The following is a 9,993-nucleotide window of genomic DNA, read 5'->3' on the forward strand; positions in this document are numbered from 1 at the left end:
CCCCCCTTCATCCCTCTCCTCCCACCGCATCCCCCACCACTTTCCTTCTCCCCTTCCACCCCAACTGCTCTGCAACAACACCTCAGAATATAAAATAATAATAATAATAATAATAAATAAGTTTTTTTTTAAAAAGTAGACCTCTATCTAGCCATCCACCTAGCTGAAAACAGATGTGTCAGACATAATAAACACCCACCTCCTTGTAGCTGAGACCTTTCCCAATTTATGGCCTACCAAATCGTGAGCAAAGGAAAAAAGAAAATAACGAGGTTGTTTTAAACACCTAAATTTTGGGGTAGTTGTTACATTAGACTCTCCCCTTCCACCCCAACTGCTCTGCAACAACACCTCAGAATATAAAATAATAATAATAATAATAATAAATAAGGTTCTTTTTTAAAAGTAGACCTCTATCTAGCCATCCACCTAGCTGAAAACAGATGTGTCAGACATAATAAACACCCACCTCCTTGTAGCTGAAACCTTTCCCAATTTATGGCCTACCAAATCGTGAGCAAACGAAAAAAGAAAATAACGAGGTTGTTTTAAACACCTAAATTTTGGGGTAGTTGTTACATTAGATAACCAAAACCAATACATTAGTTCATTCCAGTTCCAATATCACAAATTTATTACTTTATTTTAACAATACGTTTTCATGCTAATAGGGAAATTCTTCCCTCTTTTCTTCTTCTTTTAAAAGCTTGTGTTGGGACTTGTGCTTGCTGAAAGATGGTGTAGTTGTACTTTCCCCTGTTCTTCCCACTAAGTACAACTAAAAACCTCTGGGCCTTTTATATAAGAGTACCTCAAAAAGTTTACGGAAAAATGGAACTGAAAGATAATACACATCTTTCCATGAAGTTTTTGAAGAACCTCAAATAAAGAAAGCATTAGAAAGGTAGGTGAAACACCCTTTTGAAAATTTTCTAGATTATGTTCGCATCCTTCCTCTCCAGAGTGGGAGTTAACAGTTTGGTGTAATTTGTTTCTGGATCTTTTCTAATTCAACCTAGATGTACACACTTGTACTAATAAAATATATAAAGTACTGTTTTAAGAAGCAATATCATATTAAATGTACTATTTTGCACAAAAATATATCTTGGAGGTGTAGTCATACTCATTTGTATAAATCTAACTCATTATTATTAACAAATTCATTGTACTCCATAGTATGGATATGCTGTGATTTATTAACCCATTTCCTTATTATGGCTTCTGTATTAATATTAGAATCAACTTGACAAGTTTCAAAATTGCATTACATTTAGAAATGCATGGAGAATTGATACCATCGCATAATTGAGTCTTCCCATCCATGTACGTGGTATAACACTCCATTTGTTCCTTTTTAAAATCTTCAGTAAATTCTTGTACATTTCTTGGTGGGCTTATTAAAAAATATTTAAAAGTTTAGCTGGCTATAGTGAGTCAAATGTTCTAATTTTTATTACATATCTATTATATTTTTCTAAATAGTTATTCCTGATACAGAAAAACTGTTCATAACTTATCATTATGCTGTTTCAAGCAGATTTTTGTTAGATGAGATGCCCTCTATTTAGTTAATAGATTTTTATTCTATACCCAGTGGGCTAAGAGTGATTTTTTCAATAAATGGTAGTTGACTTTTTTTTTTTCATAGTGTAATTCTGAACCATGCTTATAATTTTTGGGATTCAATCTACTTCATAATGGTATATTAACTATACCTGTTACAATTTCTTGGCAAGTCCTTCCCCTTTCAACATGAAATATCCCTTTGTCCATTTTAATACTGTTTTCCTTGAATTTGAATTTTTATTATATTAATATTGCTAAACCTAATTGACATGGTTAATGTTTGTCTGACATGCACGTCTTTACACAATTTTATTTCAGTCTATGTCATTAAAAACTTTATATCATGTAAATAGCATATAATGTTGTATTAGTCCATTTCTGCTGCTTATAACAGAAATACCTAGAATTGGTATTTATAAGAAAACAAAATTTATTGCTTATAATTTTGGTGGTTGGGAAGTCTAAAGTCCAGGGAACACATCTGGAGAAAGCCTTGTTGGTGGCAACAGTGACCCAGAGGCAGAATGGCAGAGCAGAGAGCGAGAGAGAGACTCTCACATGCTCTCCTTCTTTTAAAACCCTCAGAACCATGCCTATGAACTAGGGTATGGCCCTTACAATCCAATCACCTCCCCAAGGTCCCACCTTTTAATCATCACAATAGGATTTCCCACTCTCTCAAAATTGTCACAGTGGAGGCCAAGTTTCCAATACCTGGAACTTTGGGGGACACAATTTAAGCTTCAATGAGTTTGGGGGTAACATTTAATTCACAGCAAATGTAGATATTTTTTTTTACCCTATCTGAAAGGCTCTGTCTTTCAGAGGTGCTTTTAAATTAGCCACATTAGTTTACATTAGTCACATTTACCGAGAGTACTAATCTGTTTGGACTAGTCTGATATTTTATGTATTTATTTTGCCATGATTCCTGGCTGTTTCTTTTTTAAACTCTCTTTTTCTGTCTTTTTTTGGATTGATCAGATTTACTCCATTACTTTTTTCTCTAGTGATTTGGAAGCTATCAATTCAATTTCTGTTTTCCTACTGGCTACCCTTAAATTTTTAACATTTACTTAAACTTACTTTTTCCTTCTATCTAGACTTAATCAGTAGGTATATCCTTCTCCTGAGCAAAACAAGAAAATTGGTATGCTTTTTCTTCACTCCTCCTCCACACTGCCTCTCTTGTCTCCCAATATCTCTGACTGTTGATAACTCTTGGAATTTTTATTCTGTATTGATACAATCAACAATAAACATTATTTAAATTTAACAGTAAGGTCCAGAAGATTTGTTGTTCATTATTACTTCATTTATATGTAGTGTTCTTACTGCTGGAATATATCATTAATTCTTTCACAGTCTATAGTTGGAAAGTTTCTGAGACACCGAATGTCTGAAAAACCTTTCATTTTTATTTCATTTTGACCTTTTTAGGAGAGCACAGAGGTCTACATTCTAAATTTTCCCCTCAAAACCTTGACTAAAAGATACCTCCTCCCCTGATCTTTTAGGATATTGTGTTGGATGATTTTTGATTGTTTCTGTTTTACTGGCACCCAATGACCCCTTTAATTTGTCTTTCTTCAGTATGGAAAACTGCTTAGGATTTCTTTGCACGTCACTTCCCTCACATTATCTTATTATGAAACTCCTGTTATTAGATGAATGCTGGCATGTCTGACTCTATGTTCTATGTCCATTACTTTTTTTTTTTTTTGCATGCATTAGATCTCCTAGTCTGTTTGTGATACATTCTAGGAGAATTACTAAGCTTGTTCTCCAGTTATATCCACTTTTTTCTTCAGTCTATTGAATTTGTATTTCAACAATCAATGTTTAATTTCCAGGATCTCCAATTTTTAATGAACACAATATACTCTTGCATCTCCCTAAAATAATAAACATATTATTTCAATAATTCTTTTCCATTTGCTCTATTCAATGTTTCCTTGCATACACAATCTTTGTTGAATGGGTGCCTTTCTTTCATAGTGTTGGCATTTCCCAGCTATCCAGTGATTCCTGGTGTTGTGGTCATCTTTCTATTTGAAATTCCATGTAAAAATATCTGCTGTGTCTATCCCCTACATTGACAGGAGGATGTGAATGTGCTGCTGGCCAGGATGTTTATCTAGATAATCTTCTGGGAGTGAGTGCTCTCCTTTCCTTGTAGCTCACGAGAGAACTGAGCTCTGTCTTTGACCTTAATCCCAATACTCACAGCACTCACCTGTGGGCAGACACATCTGGAGCCACAGCACGGGTGGAATGAGGAAGAACAGTATATAAAGAATACTGAAGTTGGACCTGCTGGCTCAATTAGTCACCCTGCATTTGCACCTGGGTCCATCTTGTTCCCAGTGTATGCTACCTCTAGTATTACTCCCACATTTTGTAGATTTCTTTTCAATCCAATCTTGTCTGCTCTTTCTCTTCAGGATTCCTCATGGTACATCCCTCTTCCTCTTTTCTGTGCTATGTGTCTACCTACCTATCTTTTTTGTTGTTTCTATTATTTGGGGTGAGAGGGAGAGACTATGGCAGGTACTTTAGTCTGATATTCGATCTAAAATCCTTCGAGTATTCTTCCTATATTTTCAGAAGAAGATACTGCATTAGAAAACCAAATTGTCACTTTTATGTTTTCTAATGAATATGGGCATTCAAGTGCAGTGGTGTGATTCTTTAACATTTCATAAGCAAAATATTTCTTAAATTGCATTCCACTCTTATTTAAAGGTACTCTTGTTGACATAATAGAATATGATAACTATGTTACCCTATAATAACCAGATCACCTTTGGTAGTTAATAACAGACACTGGTAATAAGTATTGAGAATTTGGATAAGAAATGAGAAAGGGAAATAATGAACATTTTTTAAGTGTCTGCTGTGTTTCAGAGTTCTACTTATATTATCCGATTTAATCTGCACAAATACTCCATAAAATATGGATTATCATGTTCATTATTCATATATTACAGATGAGGCACGTCACCTGAGTTCTGAAGAGTTTAAGTAACCTTCCCCCGGTCACGAGACTAGGAAGGAGCAGAATTGAGATTTGAACCAAAGTTGGATGATTCCAAAACCTCTGCTCCTCTGCTACATCATGCATCAAGCTCCTAAAAATGTTCTAAGAAAGTGAGATTTACTGTATCTTTCTCAAGTATTCTATTCCACAGAGTTATAATTCCTATTTTATATTCTCATATTAAGAAATTGTAAAGCTTTATCTTTTTAAATAAAAGCAATACATGTGCATACATGCATATACACACACATATACACAATTTAATTACAAAAGTTCTGTAACAGAGCTTTCTATATTAAAATTCGCTTGATTAAACACACACGCACTCACACACACAATGATTTTAAAACATAAACCAGACTATATTGTGATGTCTTTGAGGACAATCATGTTTACTGCTATATACCTAGCCACTGGCACTTAATAGATGCCCTCTGAAAATGTTGAATAAATGAACAAACAACCTCTAGAATCTACAGTCAGGGCTATAAATTGTTTCCAAGATTAGTCTGAACAATAGATTGCTTTCCGTCTTTCCAACCAGCAAAGTCAATACACACTGGGTATCATCCAAATGACAAACCCTTCTTTATCCACACTGTTAGGTAGAAAGACAGCACTAATTAGTTTAACCACAAGTTAACATTCTGCCTGTTGAGATGATTCTCTCAGAAAGACTCTGAGGGTTGGGTGACTGTTATGACAAAGATATGCAGTATTTAAAGATTAAAGAAATTTATGTTTTTCTTTCCTGAAATAGCAAGTTTTAAAAGTAAATTTCAAGAAAGAAATTTTTTAAATGAATGGTAACTCTTGCACCTTTTGCAAGACTCATGAAATTTATGTGTTTCCAGTGGTGAAGGCTGATGAAAGCACTATATCCACAGTCATGCAACCGCATCTTCCATGCACACGCATTATCCTTCACAGATTTTGTCCCATCCAACACTCTGGGATGGCCAGTTTTCTATGCTCCTACAGAACGTTATCCAGAACTATTTTTAAAATGAAAATTTCAAGATGACTTACATAATCCAATAAAAACAAGAGTAGAACCATACTCTCATACGTAGCTCCATCATCCACATGAGGGGCTGAGAACTAGCAGTGAGGCCTGTCCTCTAATTTGGTTGTCTACAAAGATGCTCTATAAAAGGCCAACCTCAGATCCAAAGCAACCCTTCCTTCTTTTTTGTTCACCCAGATTAACTCAACTTCAACTCCACCAACAATCTCTCAATGCACTAGCAGCATTGAATAGTGTAAAACACACTTAAAACACATTTTTCCTATTAGGAACACACTTTTATTTGTCAAAATCTATCAAGGGTATAAGAATATACAACTTTATAGATCATTTTCCTTAACAACAACACTTTAAATCTTATTTTTATTCCTCTGGGGGTATCTGAAGCTTTTTAGCTATTTGCTTCCATTTCTTCTGGGTTCCACCTCATTTCTACCTATGAGGAAGGTTTACTGTTGGACTATGTAAAATCATTGAAGAGCTTTCCCATAAATCACATATACCAAGATGTTTAATGCCAGTGAATCTTACTTAGTGAGTAAGGCTCTTTTTAAAAATACACATCCTCACAGCACTCGTATGATTGACAAGTTTTCACATCAGAGATATTACTGATCTCAATTATTATTCCTTTGGGATTAGTATTTTCAAAATACATCTCCATCTGGAGAACAGTACAGAGGTTTCTCGAACAACTACCATATGATCCAGCAATCCCATATCTGGGTACATACCCAAAGGAATGGAAATCATCATGTCAAAGGGATACCTGTACTCCCACGTTCATCATAGCTCTATTACAACAGCTAAGATATGGAACCAACCTAAATGCCCATCAATGGACAACTGGATAAGGAAAATGTGGTATATATACACAATGGACTAGTACTCAGCCATAAAAAAGAATGAAATTGTGCCATTTGCAGGAGCATGGATGAGCTTGGAGAAAATTATGTTAAGTGAAATAAGCCACGCACAGAAAGAGAAATACCACATGCTCTCACTCATAAGTGGGAGCTAAGAAGCAAAGAAAGAAAGAACATAATGAAACTTTCATAAGGAGAGAACAAACCTATAGTTACTAGAGGAGGGGGAGGGGGAGGAGGAATAAAGAATGATTGGGTAAGGGACACAATAAGTAACTGATTTGTAATGATGAACATACTAATAATATTGATTTGGTCATCACAAACTGTACAAAAATACTGGCAGTTAACTCTGTACCCCATAAATATGTATACAAAAAATAATAATAAGATATAGCTCCATTAAGGGAAAACTTGTGACAAAACAGGAACATAAATTCATAATACAAAGAAGCATATTATGCTTCTATCTTTATGAAAATATTAAGTATAAATTAATTTTAACTGAGATTTTAAATGTTAACTACTTATAACATTATTAACATGAAGCAGAAATTAAATATCAATTTAAAAAATATGAAAATAGGATAATTCCTTCATTGAAATGTTAATATCACCAAATAATTCAATTTTTAAAAAGAGTATATCATTTCTTTGAGAAAGACATTGTCTCTATCAATATTAAGCTTATTATTTGGGGCAGATAGCATCTTTGTCTACTTTTAACAAGCCTTAAGTGAATTTTAATAAAATGATAATTTTTACTCTAACAAGTGAAAATGCCAACACGTACTGTATAATTTTGAATCACTAGTCATGTGCATATGGGATTTTTTTAGTTCATCCATCAAGTTTGGTCAAGAACTCAGATAATTCTTAGAAATAAAAAAAGGGTGTCTTATTGTCATTCAAAACAATAATAGTTAAAATAAGTAACACTTTACAACATGCCAGGCACTGTTATACATGATTTATCTGTATTTATTTAGTACTTAAAATGTTGTTACCCTCATCTGACAGATGAGGAATTGGAAGCAGAGAAGGTTTCACAGCTTGCAAAAGGCCACATCCCTAGTAAGGGGTGGGGCTACACTCAAAGGGTGGAGGTCCATTCCCAGGGCTGGTACTCTTCACTCTGCAATACACCGTCTCTCCTAACTGGCTTTTGCTATAGGATAGCAATGAGGAAGAAAATAAATTATAAATATAAAAGGATAAACCTGCCATATTCTGACCTGTTAGATAACATCCAAGAAAGTCAACTAAGGTTCCAGTTCCTTCTCAACTTGTGAGTTATTTCAACTTGTGAAAATAAATATTATTATTCTAAACGTCTAAATTCTCTTTCTAGTAAAACTAAAATTTTATAGTAGTGCCAAGCACTGCGTCATAATTAAAGGTCTGTTGGCTTTTCTATTATAAACTCCCTATGTGATCTTTGGAACAGTTTTTTAGAAAAGACTTATTTATGATTTTTTAAATTTACACAGATAGGTATAATAACAATGAGAAAAGAAAAGAAACAAATGATCCTACAACTGAAAGGACTGTTTGTTGTAATATAGGTAACCCAGGTATTATCAACATTCCAATCTATTGTGAAAATGTGCAGCCCTCTCAGAATTATCCATCAAAATGAATTCTGTACCCTGCACTAAACTGAAATTTACTAGTTAGCATAAGTTTCAAAAGACCTTCCAAATTCATAATATTTTCTTGTGATAGTCTCGGAAGTCATAAATTACTCTCTCAAACAATGAATACAATATTGAACTGTATAAACAAATTTTCCTCAAAAAATCCTTAAGACTAATAAATCAATTTTCCCACAAATACACAAGAAGTTCAATTTTTTAGCATCTGAAATTATAAAAATTCCATTCCAAACTCTATACTGAGCAATGTACTTGACCCAAGGATAAAGGGTTCAAAAGGGTGTGTTGCCTGGAAAGGAGCTCAAATGTTAAACGGGTGGCATGGGCACCAACATAAGAATTATGACAGAGGCGGGAATGAGCCCAGAAGGAGTAGATATGACTGCAGACAAGAGGTGACATTTTTCTACCTTAAAGATGAGTAGGCAGAAATAAAGAGAATAAGGGCATTCCAGCCCAGGGGATTTGTTCAAAGAATGTCCCAGCAGGGAAAGTTGGGATGAAAAATTCAAACCTTAAATATAGACTAAGGTGTGACAAAAAGCAATAATGTACCAGCACCACCTCCAACTGTCAAAGAAAATGTTTTTCACATACTTTGAAACGGATGTGGTATCAGGAGCAGGGAGACGTCCAGCAGGGGAGGTGGAAGCTCTTCAGACACCACATGCCCCATGGTGCCACCATACAATCCAGTAGGTAGGCCTCACCACTGCCACCAGTCTCCATCCCCAGCTCGGCCCAGTGCGCATGGGGCAGGGAGACGTCCAGCAGGGGAGGTGGAAGTTCCTCAGAGACCACACGCCCTGTGGTGCTGGTGCATAACCTAGCAGCCCAGCCCACTATGTGCGAAGCAGGGAGACGTCCAGCAGGGGAGGCAGAAGCTCCACAGAGACCACATGCCCCGTGGTGCCGCTGTGTGATCCAGAACTTAGGCCTCACCGCCGCCGCCTGTCTCCATCTCCAGCCCAGCACAGGGCAGGGAGACATCCAGCAGGGGAGGCGGAAGCTCCGCAGAGACCACACGCCCTGCGGTGCTGCTCTGCGACCCAGCAGCCTGGCCGAGTACATGCTGACCAGACAGGTGACTCCCTGGAAAGGCCCAGAGGCAACACACTTGCAGTGCACTAGTGGCTAAATGAGAAGACACTGAGGTAGCCATACCAAATTGACAACCACAGTGACATCCTAGCCAGACAATAGTGTCAAACCTGTGGACAGTGAAATCCCCTCGCAAAATTACTAAACATGCACTAGTGGCTAAATGAGAAGACACTGAGGTAGCCATACCAAATTGACAACCACAGTGACACCCTAGCCAGACAATAGTGTCAAACCTGTGGACAGTGAAATCCCCTCGCAAAATTACTAAACATCAAAGGAAACATACCAGAAAAATGAAAAATCAAGAAAGTACACCACCAAAGGGTAATAACTCTCAAGCTCTAGATCCTATAGAATAAGAAGCCCTTGAAATGTCTGACAAGGAATTTCAAGTGATAATTCGAAGGAAGGTAAATGAAATACAACAAAACTCAGATAGACAACATGATGAAACAAGGAAAAGTATACAGGACCTGAAAGGAGAAATGTACAAGGAAATCAATGCCCTGAAAAAAAATGTAGCAGAGCTTGCCGAACTGAAGAATTCATTGAATGAAATAAAAAACACAACAGAGAGTTTAACCAGTAGGCTTGCAGAAGCAGAAGAGAGAACTTCTGACCTTGAAGATGGGCTGTTTGAAATAACACAGGCAGACAAAAAGAAAGAAAAAAGAATTAAAGGCATTGAAGAAAATCTGAGAGAGATATCAGACAACCTTAAGCGCTCAAATA

The sequence above is a fragment of the Galeopterus variegatus genome, unplaced genomic scaffold (assembly GCF_000696425.1).
Source record: "Galeopterus variegatus unplaced genomic scaffold, G_variegatus-3.0.2 Scaffold3294, whole genome shotgun sequence".
In the NCBI taxonomy this organism is placed as follows: domain Eukaryota; kingdom Metazoa; phylum Chordata; class Mammalia; order Dermoptera; family Cynocephalidae; genus Galeopterus; species Galeopterus variegatus.